This window comes from Prunus mume, linkage group LG8 (genome assembly GCF_029339155.1).
Source record: "Prunus mume cultivar Tortuosa linkage group LG8, ASM2933915v1, whole genome shotgun sequence".
Lineage (NCBI taxonomy): Eukaryota > Viridiplantae > Streptophyta > Magnoliopsida > Rosales > Rosaceae > Prunus > Prunus mume.
The window spans coordinates 23,502,182-23,513,482 of NC_142705.1; positions in this window are offsets into that span (position 1 = coordinate 23,502,182).

Sequence of the window (11,301 nt, forward strand, 5' to 3'; positions counted from 1 at the left end):
TTCTAGGTTGTGCAAAGGTTAGTGGGGATTTTACTTACCATTTTCCAACATACATAATGGTAATGGATAGAAGAAATCATAAACATAATAAAATGCTCATAATAAGTCTTCTTATGCCACCAATATCATGAGAAACCCTAGCTGCCTTATCCTTTTGTGAGTCCCAAAGAAAAACTCTATTAAGGGGGAAAGAGCAAGAAGCGTCATTGTCCTCTTCTCTCCATGCTTTTTTCTTTTCTTTTTGGTTAGTGAATAAGTCCACTGGAGTGTTTTGAATAAAAAGCCATTTTGTGGTGATTTCTTCTAAGCCATACTAAGATTGAAGTTCCCCATCACTCCTTTTAGGCATTCTCAAACAAATCCTTCTCCCAAAACCCACTCTTTAATACTTCTCATCTTCTCTGTGTTAGAAGTATGCGCTGAAAGCCAATCATTATATGAAATCTTTCATGGAAACTTCGTTTAAACCAATCATTTAAGTTAACACACAAGGGCAAAAATGTCAACCCAGGTAACGGTCCATGCTTGACCATTAACCTATTTGACAAGTCCATGGGTTATAAGATAAGAAAGAGGTTAGATGCAAAGGGGCATTTCCCAATTACTCAAACCAAAAATGTTCCTAGACATAGGATCATTCAACTAGGCATTGACGAACCGCAAAGATCAGTACGCACTCTATCTGCTCAACCAGGAGGATGACTAGTCTTGAGTCATTCGTGTGTGGACACTGAGATAAGTACGTAGGTGCTTGCTAAGGAGTAAGTTCATTGAACGCGATCAAACTAAGGAATCTTGTATGGAAATTCAACTTGCACGTCAAACAAAATTTCTTCGGTTATAATAATGCAAGGTTAATCCTTAGACCTAAGGCACCATGGTTACCTTATGGACGAATAGTCAGTCTCTAATTGAATCATAAGGTTGAGCTCATCCTTGGGCTCGATTCAAGGTAACGTAGGGATCGTCAACAAGTATATAAAGGCAAGTGAGTGTACGATAAGGGATCCCAACTTCCAGTAAGAGGAAGAGAATGTTTTAAAATATGATTCAGGAATCTCCAATCGGAGTTGGAGCGCAATTGAGAAAGAATCTTCCAATTGTGCTCATATTGAATCATATAGCCAATAGATATCACGTTAGGGATTTGACATGAATTTTGTATCCTATTAACGAGATCAAGAGCATTGTGAAATAGAGAAGGATCGAATTACATTGTAATTCTAACTAAATGGGTTCTCCTAATATATTCTAGATTAGTTTAGGTAAATGTGATATGTTGCAGAAAGCAGTAGATATGTGTTTACAATACCAAGGTCAATGCATAAAAAATACTTGTTGGTTCATCCAATCACAAGATAAAAGAAGAGGTATAGTTCTAGATGGCACTCACAATTTGTGGAAGCCTTGAGCATATTCCATAAATGGGTCCTCATAAAAGGGAGAATTAAAAGGGAGTTTTAATTCACAATCGATAAAAGAAAGAATTCATAATTGCCTACGGCCTCACTAATTACAACCCAACAGATCTCACATTCATAAGCTTGTAATTTGGATAAATAATAGAAGATGACAAGATCAACGATTAAGCCAATTAATTAGATTAATTGATTAGAGAGAGAATTAATTAAAAAGTTAATTAATTACATTGAAATGGAATGGGCTTTAAAATGGTTTGAGAAACTAAAGGCCCATGAGATTTTAGCAAAAATGTCTTAAGAAGAGATAAGTGGGATAAGTTGGACCAAGAGGCCCAAGAGAAGGCCCACCCTCCTTAGGGTTTTAAGTCTTGCAAATGTGAGGAGGAAGTGAGAAAGCATCAAATCTTTTATAACATCTCACATCGACCAACGGAGAGGGGGTGATGTGCCTTATATGTACATGCTCACCTCCATCTAGCACGAGGCCTTTTGGGAGCTCACTGGCCTCTAAGTCATGGGAACTCCGAAGTTAAGCGAGTTGGGACTGGAGCAATCTTAGGATGGGTGACCCATTGGGAAGTTGCTTGTGAGTTCCCAGAAACAAAACTGTGAGGGCAAATAGGGGGGTCCAAAGCGGACAATATCGTGCTACGACGGAGTCAATCTTGGGATGTGACAATTTTGGTATTAGAGTCACTCTGCCATGTGGTGTGAGTGTGCCGACGAAGACGTCGGGCCCTTAAGGGGGTGGATTGTAACATCTCACATCGACCAACGGAGATGAGGTGATGTGCCTTATATGTACATGCCCACCTCTATCTAGCACAAGGCCTTTTGAGAGCTCACTGGCCTTGGAGTCATAGGAACTCCGAAGTTAAGTGAGTTGGGGCTAAGCAATCCTAGGTTGAGTAACCTACTAAGAAGTTGCTTGTGAGTTCCTAGAAACAAAACCGTGATGGCAGAGAGGGGGGCCCAAAGCGGATAATATCGTGCTACGACAAAGCCAATCCCAGAATGTGACATCTTTCCTCCTTAGGCAAGCTAAAATCGGTCCCAAGAGAAGTGTTACTAGCACCACAAACTTCTCTTGTGCAGTCATCTTCATTCTAAAGGAAAGCTTGGTGTGGAGACTTTGGAAGTCACTACTTTGTGGCTTGGTGGAGAAGTAGAAAGTGGATCTTACCACCATCATTTGGTGGAATACTGGGGTTGGACTCAAGTTTCCTTCCAAGGATGAGTTTCTATCTACCTTCCTCTTTTTAATTTCAGGTATGGTTGTTTGCAATGCACATCAAGTCTTTGAACCTTAAGATCCTTTGAAATGTTTTGTTTTTAGGCTTTAGTTTTTGTTTAAAGTCTTTCTTTACCTATCAAATGAATTTTTGATAATCTATATGTCTAAATGAACCTTGTTTTTTTTTTTTTAGAAAAACACAATATATTATTCACTTTGAATTTGGGTCTACATCGTCTTTGATAAAGGTTGCTCCAAATCACCCAATTGTTCTTTGTCAAGGTCGTTATATTAATTTCTAATGAATAATCAAACATAAATAAGAATACAAAAGTAATTATATGATACCATTTATCTAAATAATATCATAAACATAACAAATATAACACAACTAGAGTTAGAAATACTAATAGGAATACAAAAGTAATTATAGAACATTCTTTCTCTTAACATAGAGAGCACACTCTCTAAGCTACAAATCTTAGAATGACTCAAAACATGTACCATCAGACTCGAACAAAAAAATCCAGTTGGATGGGTAAAATGTCCAATGTTAGAGGCTATCGGAACAACCGCCACTCGCTCGCGTCGCGAGTGGTCTTGGCAAACTTGCAGTGGTTTAAAAGCATATTCCTTCTAGTTTCCAACCCAACAAAAATCCCTCAAAACCGAACTAAAATGAAGGAGAAAACAACATCCAAAGTTGGGTTTGCGCACCGGCTTTTCAATTTAAGATTTGTTTTGTTTTTGTAAAACTTTACGCCTTCATTTCACTATCAAACCTTAACCAAAAACGACGAAATAAAATGGAATTTGTTTCTTGATAAGTCTATTGTCAAACCCAATAAATGGATTCCTGAATAACTCGAAGGATTGGGAGAAAAAGATAGCCAAAGTGAGGCTCACGAACTGAAATTTTCCCAAAAACTCAAATTTCCAAATTTTCCCAAAAAGCAGAAACTCAAATTAACAATTTCCAGAAACTGAAAATTTCACTCCTAGATTGTTCTTAAAGCTTCGACAACTCTTCTAAAGTTCAATTTTTCCTATCACTCAAGTGACTCAAAATACTATTAAAGGAACTAGAATCAATCGAACACAAGGTTTAAAAAAATCATAAATCCGGAGCTTAAATCACCTTAGAAGATTTTGCCTCTAATCTCCAAATGCTTCCTTTCTTCCTCACCAAAATTCCACCTCCATTCATCTACCCATGCTAAGATATTATTCCAGATTATAATTATCATTACACTTAGCGTAGACTTGGTGAATCATCCTTAATAGACTCACAACTCAGCCCAAATTAATATCAAAATCTCATTTTGAGTAGGAGGTATAAGGAAAGGGGGGAGGAATGAAGGGAAATGCAATATGTTGCCTACACGTAACACAACAGTATGAGAATTAAGGTAAAATAAATAAATAATAATTTTTTTTTAGATGTTACACACTTGCAAGTGGTACACATAAATTGGTAGAGTCCAACCTCAAATCACTAATTCATGTTTTGGATATGAGAATTGTAACTACTAGTTCATGCTCAAGGTTTGGATATCTTTCTTTGATATCCCTTCCCCGTACTTTTTTTTTCAATGTTAAAAATGACTTTGCTTTCACATTTTTCCCCAATCTGACCTTCATTATAGTCATATGTCATAGGTAGTGTGCTTCTAAAAACATTATCCCACTCTACTTGCTATTGCCTCTGTGAATTGGTTTTCACTTGCAGGTGATGAAGCAAGGATGACAGCCTTCAATCGTACATATCCCGCAACTGTTCCAAAGTATGGTGAACAATAGTTGGATAGGAGATGAACTATTGAGATGTTTCATGCTGTTAATATATGTAGGAACATTTTTGTACATTCTTTGACCTACCTTTGTTTTTCGATTTCATTTTTGAGCTATGTTTGAGTTTTTTTTCCTTATTTTCTTTCATGTTTACTTCAAATTATGCATACTATTAAGCCAATTTAGAGTCACCTTTAAGAGGCAAGGAGAGCGCACAATAGAAACAAAGTTAAGATATTAAAAGATTTATCAACACACATATATATTGAATCTTTAGGATATGATAAATTGCTTTTGTTAATATGATTATGAGCGTATCAATTACACTATTGAAGTAATGAAAAGAGTTAATATATTCAAAAATTTATCAACACGCGTATATACCAAATCTGAAGAACATGCATACTAATAACCAATATTGAAACGTCATTTGTTTAAAAGAGGGTGAAATGGTAAAACACCACTGATTTAAAAAAAAATAAAAACAAAAACAAAAATAGAGTCGTGCTATGCTTGACTCACGAGAGAAGGGTGAAGAACAGCTTAACCCACGGTTACCTAGAAAAGAAGAAGAGCTGAAGAACATGGAGAAAAATTCCACGGGTTTAGAACCCACGAAGCTGGTGATTTCCACAATTTCAGAACCCATCACCACCATGTTACTTGTACTTTCTGCGTCCACTTTACTTGACAGGACCCGATCCAAATACCACTTTAGAATCCGAGCCGAACCCTGTTCGTGATCGACACCTGGCGGGTGCCGAGCACAATACTTGGTTGCCCTTCTGGTTAAAAAACTTAACTTCATTTTAGCCTTGACTTCTACCGAAAATTCGGCAGAGTTCCCCCTGTAAATCGAACATTCCCAAAATTTTCACTTGTCAACAAGCACTTAAATATAAACATCAACTGCCAGTAAACATAAATAAGTGCATTCCAACAGTTAATTACATCCTAGGGCAACATCAGAGCATCTATACAGATTAATTTACAAGGAAAGGAACAACTTGTGAACCAAGAACCCTACATCAAACTGAGGAAGAGCAGGAAGCGGAAACTGCCCTGTGGTGGCTCTCGGATGTACGTCTGCCTGGGGGCGCAAAACATTAAAAAGGTGAGTGGACCCAAAAATAAAGTTTAGAAAATAGATAAGAACATACTAACCCCACTGTAAAAACAGTTATACAAAACTAATTCATTCTTTTTATCATATACATACTGAAATCAATACTCATATAAATATATATATAAATATATAAATATATATACACCAATCATACTCATGGTCATCTTTAAACGCTTAAAAGCACTGAAATCAGTTTAAAACTACCACCGAGGTGTACTCCTTTAATTCTGTCAATTCCTGATATCCATCAATTCCTAATAATCCATCAATTCCCCTGACAGGTCTCGGTGACACAAAGTCAATCCGAGCCGCAAACTGGCAGGATTAAGGAAACCCTACATCCTTAAAGGATAATTCACTCGGCAGCATATAAATCAAAATATTTAAAAGCACATAACAACTTATTAAACACTAATCTGGGAATAAAACTTCTTCAAGATCAAATACTGTAACTGAATTCCATAAATTCATTTCGAAAACAAAGAGTCCACTCACTGCTGTCCGAGCTCATGGACCTTTTGAAGCTCCCTCCTGCGGGTCAGCTGGTGCTCGAGTACCTGATTCAATTACCAAATTATTATATATTAATAAAACTACTTGGTATAAATATTTAAATAAAACCCTAACCCCCGGCTCCTAGAAGTGCGTGCATCTAATTAAAGTTACTCCTCCTTTAACCCTAGGACACAAGTCCCGTGAGTCTGGTCTTGATCGGACGGTTAGATTGGTCACAATCGCACGATCAACGGTTTGAAACTATTGAACTCATAAATCACATAAGATGCGACATCCGTTCGGGGTTCAAACGTTAACCAAATTGAGATCTGCGAATTCCTACGCACTCATGACAACACGAGGATCATTCTACCATTGAATGTGGTCCCCATCAGATTGCCCACTCGCCGCCACATGCGTCGGCAGCGCTTGGGTGGCTTGATAAATTTCTGGCAGCCGGAAAAACTCCAAACCGCCGGCCCAAACTCCTAACTTAGATAAAACACCCATTTTGGAACCACTTTTGTTCTTAGACCTACCCCAAAAAGTGGCCGGAAGTGGCCGGAATCACACCCTCAAAATCGGCTGAAACCTAGCTTGAAAATTGAACGATCTATGCTTGAAATTTCTGGAATCCTACCCAACCAGCAGCTAGAGCATGGAAAATAGCTAGAAAATCATACCTCACTCGTCCGATTTGGTGGCCGAATGACGGAGAACGAAAGCTTGGAAGTTCTGTCAACATCGGCGTGATCTTGGGCGTTTAAAAATAGCAGTTCCAAGGGTAAGGACCGATCGGGAAAGGAAGAGGAAGCAGTGGTGGTTCGATTGGGTCTGATCCCGTCGGTCGGAGTGGAGTGTGGCGGTGGTTATGGAGGTTTGAAGGTGATAGGTTAAAACAGGGGGGCTGCTAGTCGAGAGAGAAGAGTGAGGGAGGAGAGAGAGAGTCAGTTAAAAAAAAAAATCATGATTTCCAAAATTACCATTTTGCCCCTTGAAGTATTTTGACCGAAATTTCTCCCTTACAACTCCGATTTGGGTCCACTCCGTGTCTACAGACTCGTTTCGTCATGCTCTACGCTAAGGTGCAAGTGGAATGGTCAAATTCTTTTTCGGTCAAAAAGTCAACTTTTCCTTTACTAAAATATTTTAAGGGCGAAAGTGTCCTTTCCTCTTAATAGTTTAATAGTTAAATATTAATTAAGATTTGGGTTATTACATTACTGGCACCTTTTTCTGCTTCAGAAATCCAAATCATGAGTAACCATCCAGGAACACCCATTGTAAATATTGGTCAGACCCAAAAACCTTCCTTTCTCATTCCGCTTCACACCTTATACCTTTAACTGAAGGTAAAAGATCATTTTTTTTATATTAATGCATGTATATTTATGATATTTCATTCCAGTTGTGGGTTCCATGAAATTTTGTATGTTTCAGGAGAGGTTGTGGACAATTCGGCATTAGAGAAAGCACTAGCCCATAAGAAGTTCAAGGCTTATAATTCATGGTCGCCAACTCTTGAAGCAGTGTGTTCCAAATCTTTTACTTCTTTGAATTTTGTGGATTTCCCTGTTCTATTTTCTTCTAAATTTTTAATTTTTTTTTCGGGGCTTAATTAAGCAACCCACAATTACAGGTGGTATTTTGTTGGTTTAGATAGAGCTGTTTGATTCTTGCTTTTGGTTCTGTTAAGCAAGAGGTGAGTTTCTTGGTTGAAATAAATTGGTAGAAATGAATTGTTTTCCATTTTGCTTTGGCCAATGGCATCAATCTCCCACTTGTGTTGATCATTTAGGCATATGTATTGTTCTTCTTAAGTTCTTAATGACTAAAGGTTTTTTTTTAGCAGTTTACATGCTATTAAAAAAAAAAAAAAAAAAGCTAAAATGGAGATCTAGAAAAATACGGGCGATAAAGGAAAACTTTTAAGACGACGATTTATCATATGTGTGCAATTAAAATATGAAATTGTAGAACATAGGATATCACCAATAACTCTAAAGATTGTTCAAAGTTCTTAAGCACCACCATTGTAATCATCCATTCAGCATATCAACAAACAACTATGTTCTTCATAGAGATTCGTTTGAGCACCATCCAATCCATTTTTCTCTCAACTCTTTGTTTCATTTCATCTCAAAAGAGAACTTGAGGGATCATTTGGCCGTCGAACACGATAGCAGAATGAGAACTGGCACACCGCACGACTCACACACCAAGAAGGTCATCCTAATTTCTAATCACTATAATTGAATAATTGACCAAAAGATTTTTGGAGCAACAATATCTTATACGAATAATTCAGAACATGATGCTCATCAATGACATGACACTCAACAATATCTTATTTAGGAAGCAAACCGTCATCAGCTTCCCATACACATTATGTGTATTCAACACCTTTAATCATCCCAATAAAACCCGGAAGGTTATGTTCAACCAATAACAAGCTTTAGCAATAACATTCATCCTTTATATTCCTACCCAATATTGAAATTTTGTGATTGAGTTCCAATATAATTGAAAAACATTGGTTGAAGAAAAAATTTGATGTATGACTAGCCATCGGTGTATTGTTGCTTAGAGTGAAATAATTTGCTTGGAGAATCTACAAATGAAAAATTACGAATGCAAACCCATCATCTTTTCAACAACCAAAGTTTCTTGTCATGTTCGACTCAAAACACCTGAACTTTTGTTGCAACCCTTTGGTCCCTTCTGCCATATGAACATGTAGTAGATGCAATAGAGGGAATATGCACACGTGTAGGAAAGAATACATCACCACAAAACAAAATTAAGAATAAAAAAAGCTAATGCGGGGTTACCACAAAACATCACCACATTGAATTACAAGTGAGAAATCATGACATTCACTCAGAATCCTAATGAAGAGTTTCATGAAGCATGAGAAAGATATACAGAGATATACATTAAGTGTCCACATGCTAATGTTGATTCACATACACAGATGAATATTTTATTTGACGGGCTTAATTCGACATCTAAGAGCCATGTTAATGCCTCAGCTGGAGGATCGTTGTCAAATAAATATGCAAGAGAGACGTTTGAACTGTTTGATATGATGGCTACAAAATCTCAACAATGGGCAGCACAACATTCACAGAAAATGGGCATTTTTGAGTTATCAGCATGTTCTCCTAACATGTCTGCACAAATGGAAAAAATGGAAAAGAAAATTGATGCAAAGTTTGATATTATTCTACAACAAATTGCAAATTCTACACAACAATGACCACATACACCAACAGTTTGCAATATTTGCAGCATGGCTACACACGACATAATGGGCTGCCCGCATAAAGAATCCTACCCGAAGCTTGTTGAACAACATGTCAATATGATGAACAGCTATTAAAGGCCTAGGAATGATGCATATGCAACTCATTACAATCATGGATGGAGGGATCACCCTAATTTCAAATGGAGTGACAATCAAAATAATGCAAAACCATTCCAGCATGCACAAAAACTTTTTGTTCCCTCCAAACCATCTTTGAATGATCAACTCATTCATAGATGACAACAATAAAAGATTTCAAAATGTTGAAAATCAATTAAAAGTTTGGAGCAACAATTTGGAGCAATAAATGATGAATAGCTAGCTGCACATATTTCAGACAGAGAAAAAGACAAATTTCCTAGTCAAACAGTGCCTAATCCAAAAGGACATGAAGATTGCAACGTTGTTCGGACTTTACAGTGTGGAAAAAGTTATGATAACAGTACAAATAACACTGAAAAGGATCAGCCAACAAAGTGACAATTTATGTAGAAAATATCAACTCGCAGATTCAGAAAAACAAAATCTGTCCGGCACAGAAACTGTCCCAAAACAAGTTTTTGAACATGTTTATGAAGCCCCAATTCCATATCTAGAACATTTGAAGCCAAAAGCAAAAGACAAGTAATTGAAGGACTTCATGCAAACGTTATCTAAAGTTCAGATTAACCTACCACTACTTGATGCAATCAAAAACATTCATTCATATGCCAAATTTTTGAAAGATGTGTGCACACACAAATAGAAGCTGGTTGATTTTGAAAAAGTTGTTCGTACTGAACAATGCAACGCAGTTTTACAGCACAAATTGCCACAAAAAAAAAAAAGATTCAGGGAGTTTTACAATGTCTTACACTACTGGAAATTCTAATTTTAAACGTGCATTAATTGATTTAGGTGCTAGTAATAATTTAATGCCTTATTATATTTTTCAGAGATTGGGGCAAGGAGATCTAAAACATACATCAATCATTGTCCAACTAGTGGACCATGTTGTTACTTATCCTAAGGGGATCATTGAAGATTTAAGTATCAAGGTTGACAATTTGTATTTACCAGAAGATTTCGTAGTTTTGGACATAGATGAAGATTTGCAAACACAGCTTATTTTGGGAAGACCATTTATGGCAACTGCCTGAACATTAATTGATGTGGAAGCAAACGCACTTTAACATTGAGAGTTCAAGACCAATCTATGATTTTTAGCCTATTTGAAGCTGCAAAACGCCCAGAAGAACAGCAAGAATGTATGCGGGTAGATGTGTTAAAAGGTGTTATTCATGCAGAAATTATGACCAAATTGACATTAGATCAATTATTGAGTGTTTTATATGGTCCAGATATAGCATGAATAGAGGATGCATAAATTTTTGAGTATGTAACAGCATTAGACAGTGTACCATCCAAATTACCTCGTTGGAGGCATGTTTACGAAAGCCTTGGGGAGCCAAAAACACCCTTGCAACCTTCTAAGTTGCAGCCCCCAAAACTGGGGTTCAAACCATTGCCAAAACATTTAAAATATGCACATCTTGGGGCAAATGAAACGTTGCCAATTATTATTGCTTCAGATTTGACAAGTACGGAAGCGGAAAAATTACTGCGTCTTTTAAGAAAATACCAAAATACTTTGGGGTGGACTATAATTTGTATTAAAGGTATAAGCCCAACAATTTGTATGCACAGAATATTGATGAAGGATGATGTAAAGCCTACAGCAGATGCTCAAAGGAGGTTAAATCCTATCATGAAAGAAGTTGTGTGAAATGAAGTAATGAAACTACTTGATGCAGGCATGATTTATCCAATGTTTTACAGTAAATGGGTTAGCCCTACACAAGTTGTGCCTAAGCAGACCGGTATTACAATGATGAAAAATGATAATAATGAGTTAGTTCCTACACGATTGACTACATGTTGGAGAATG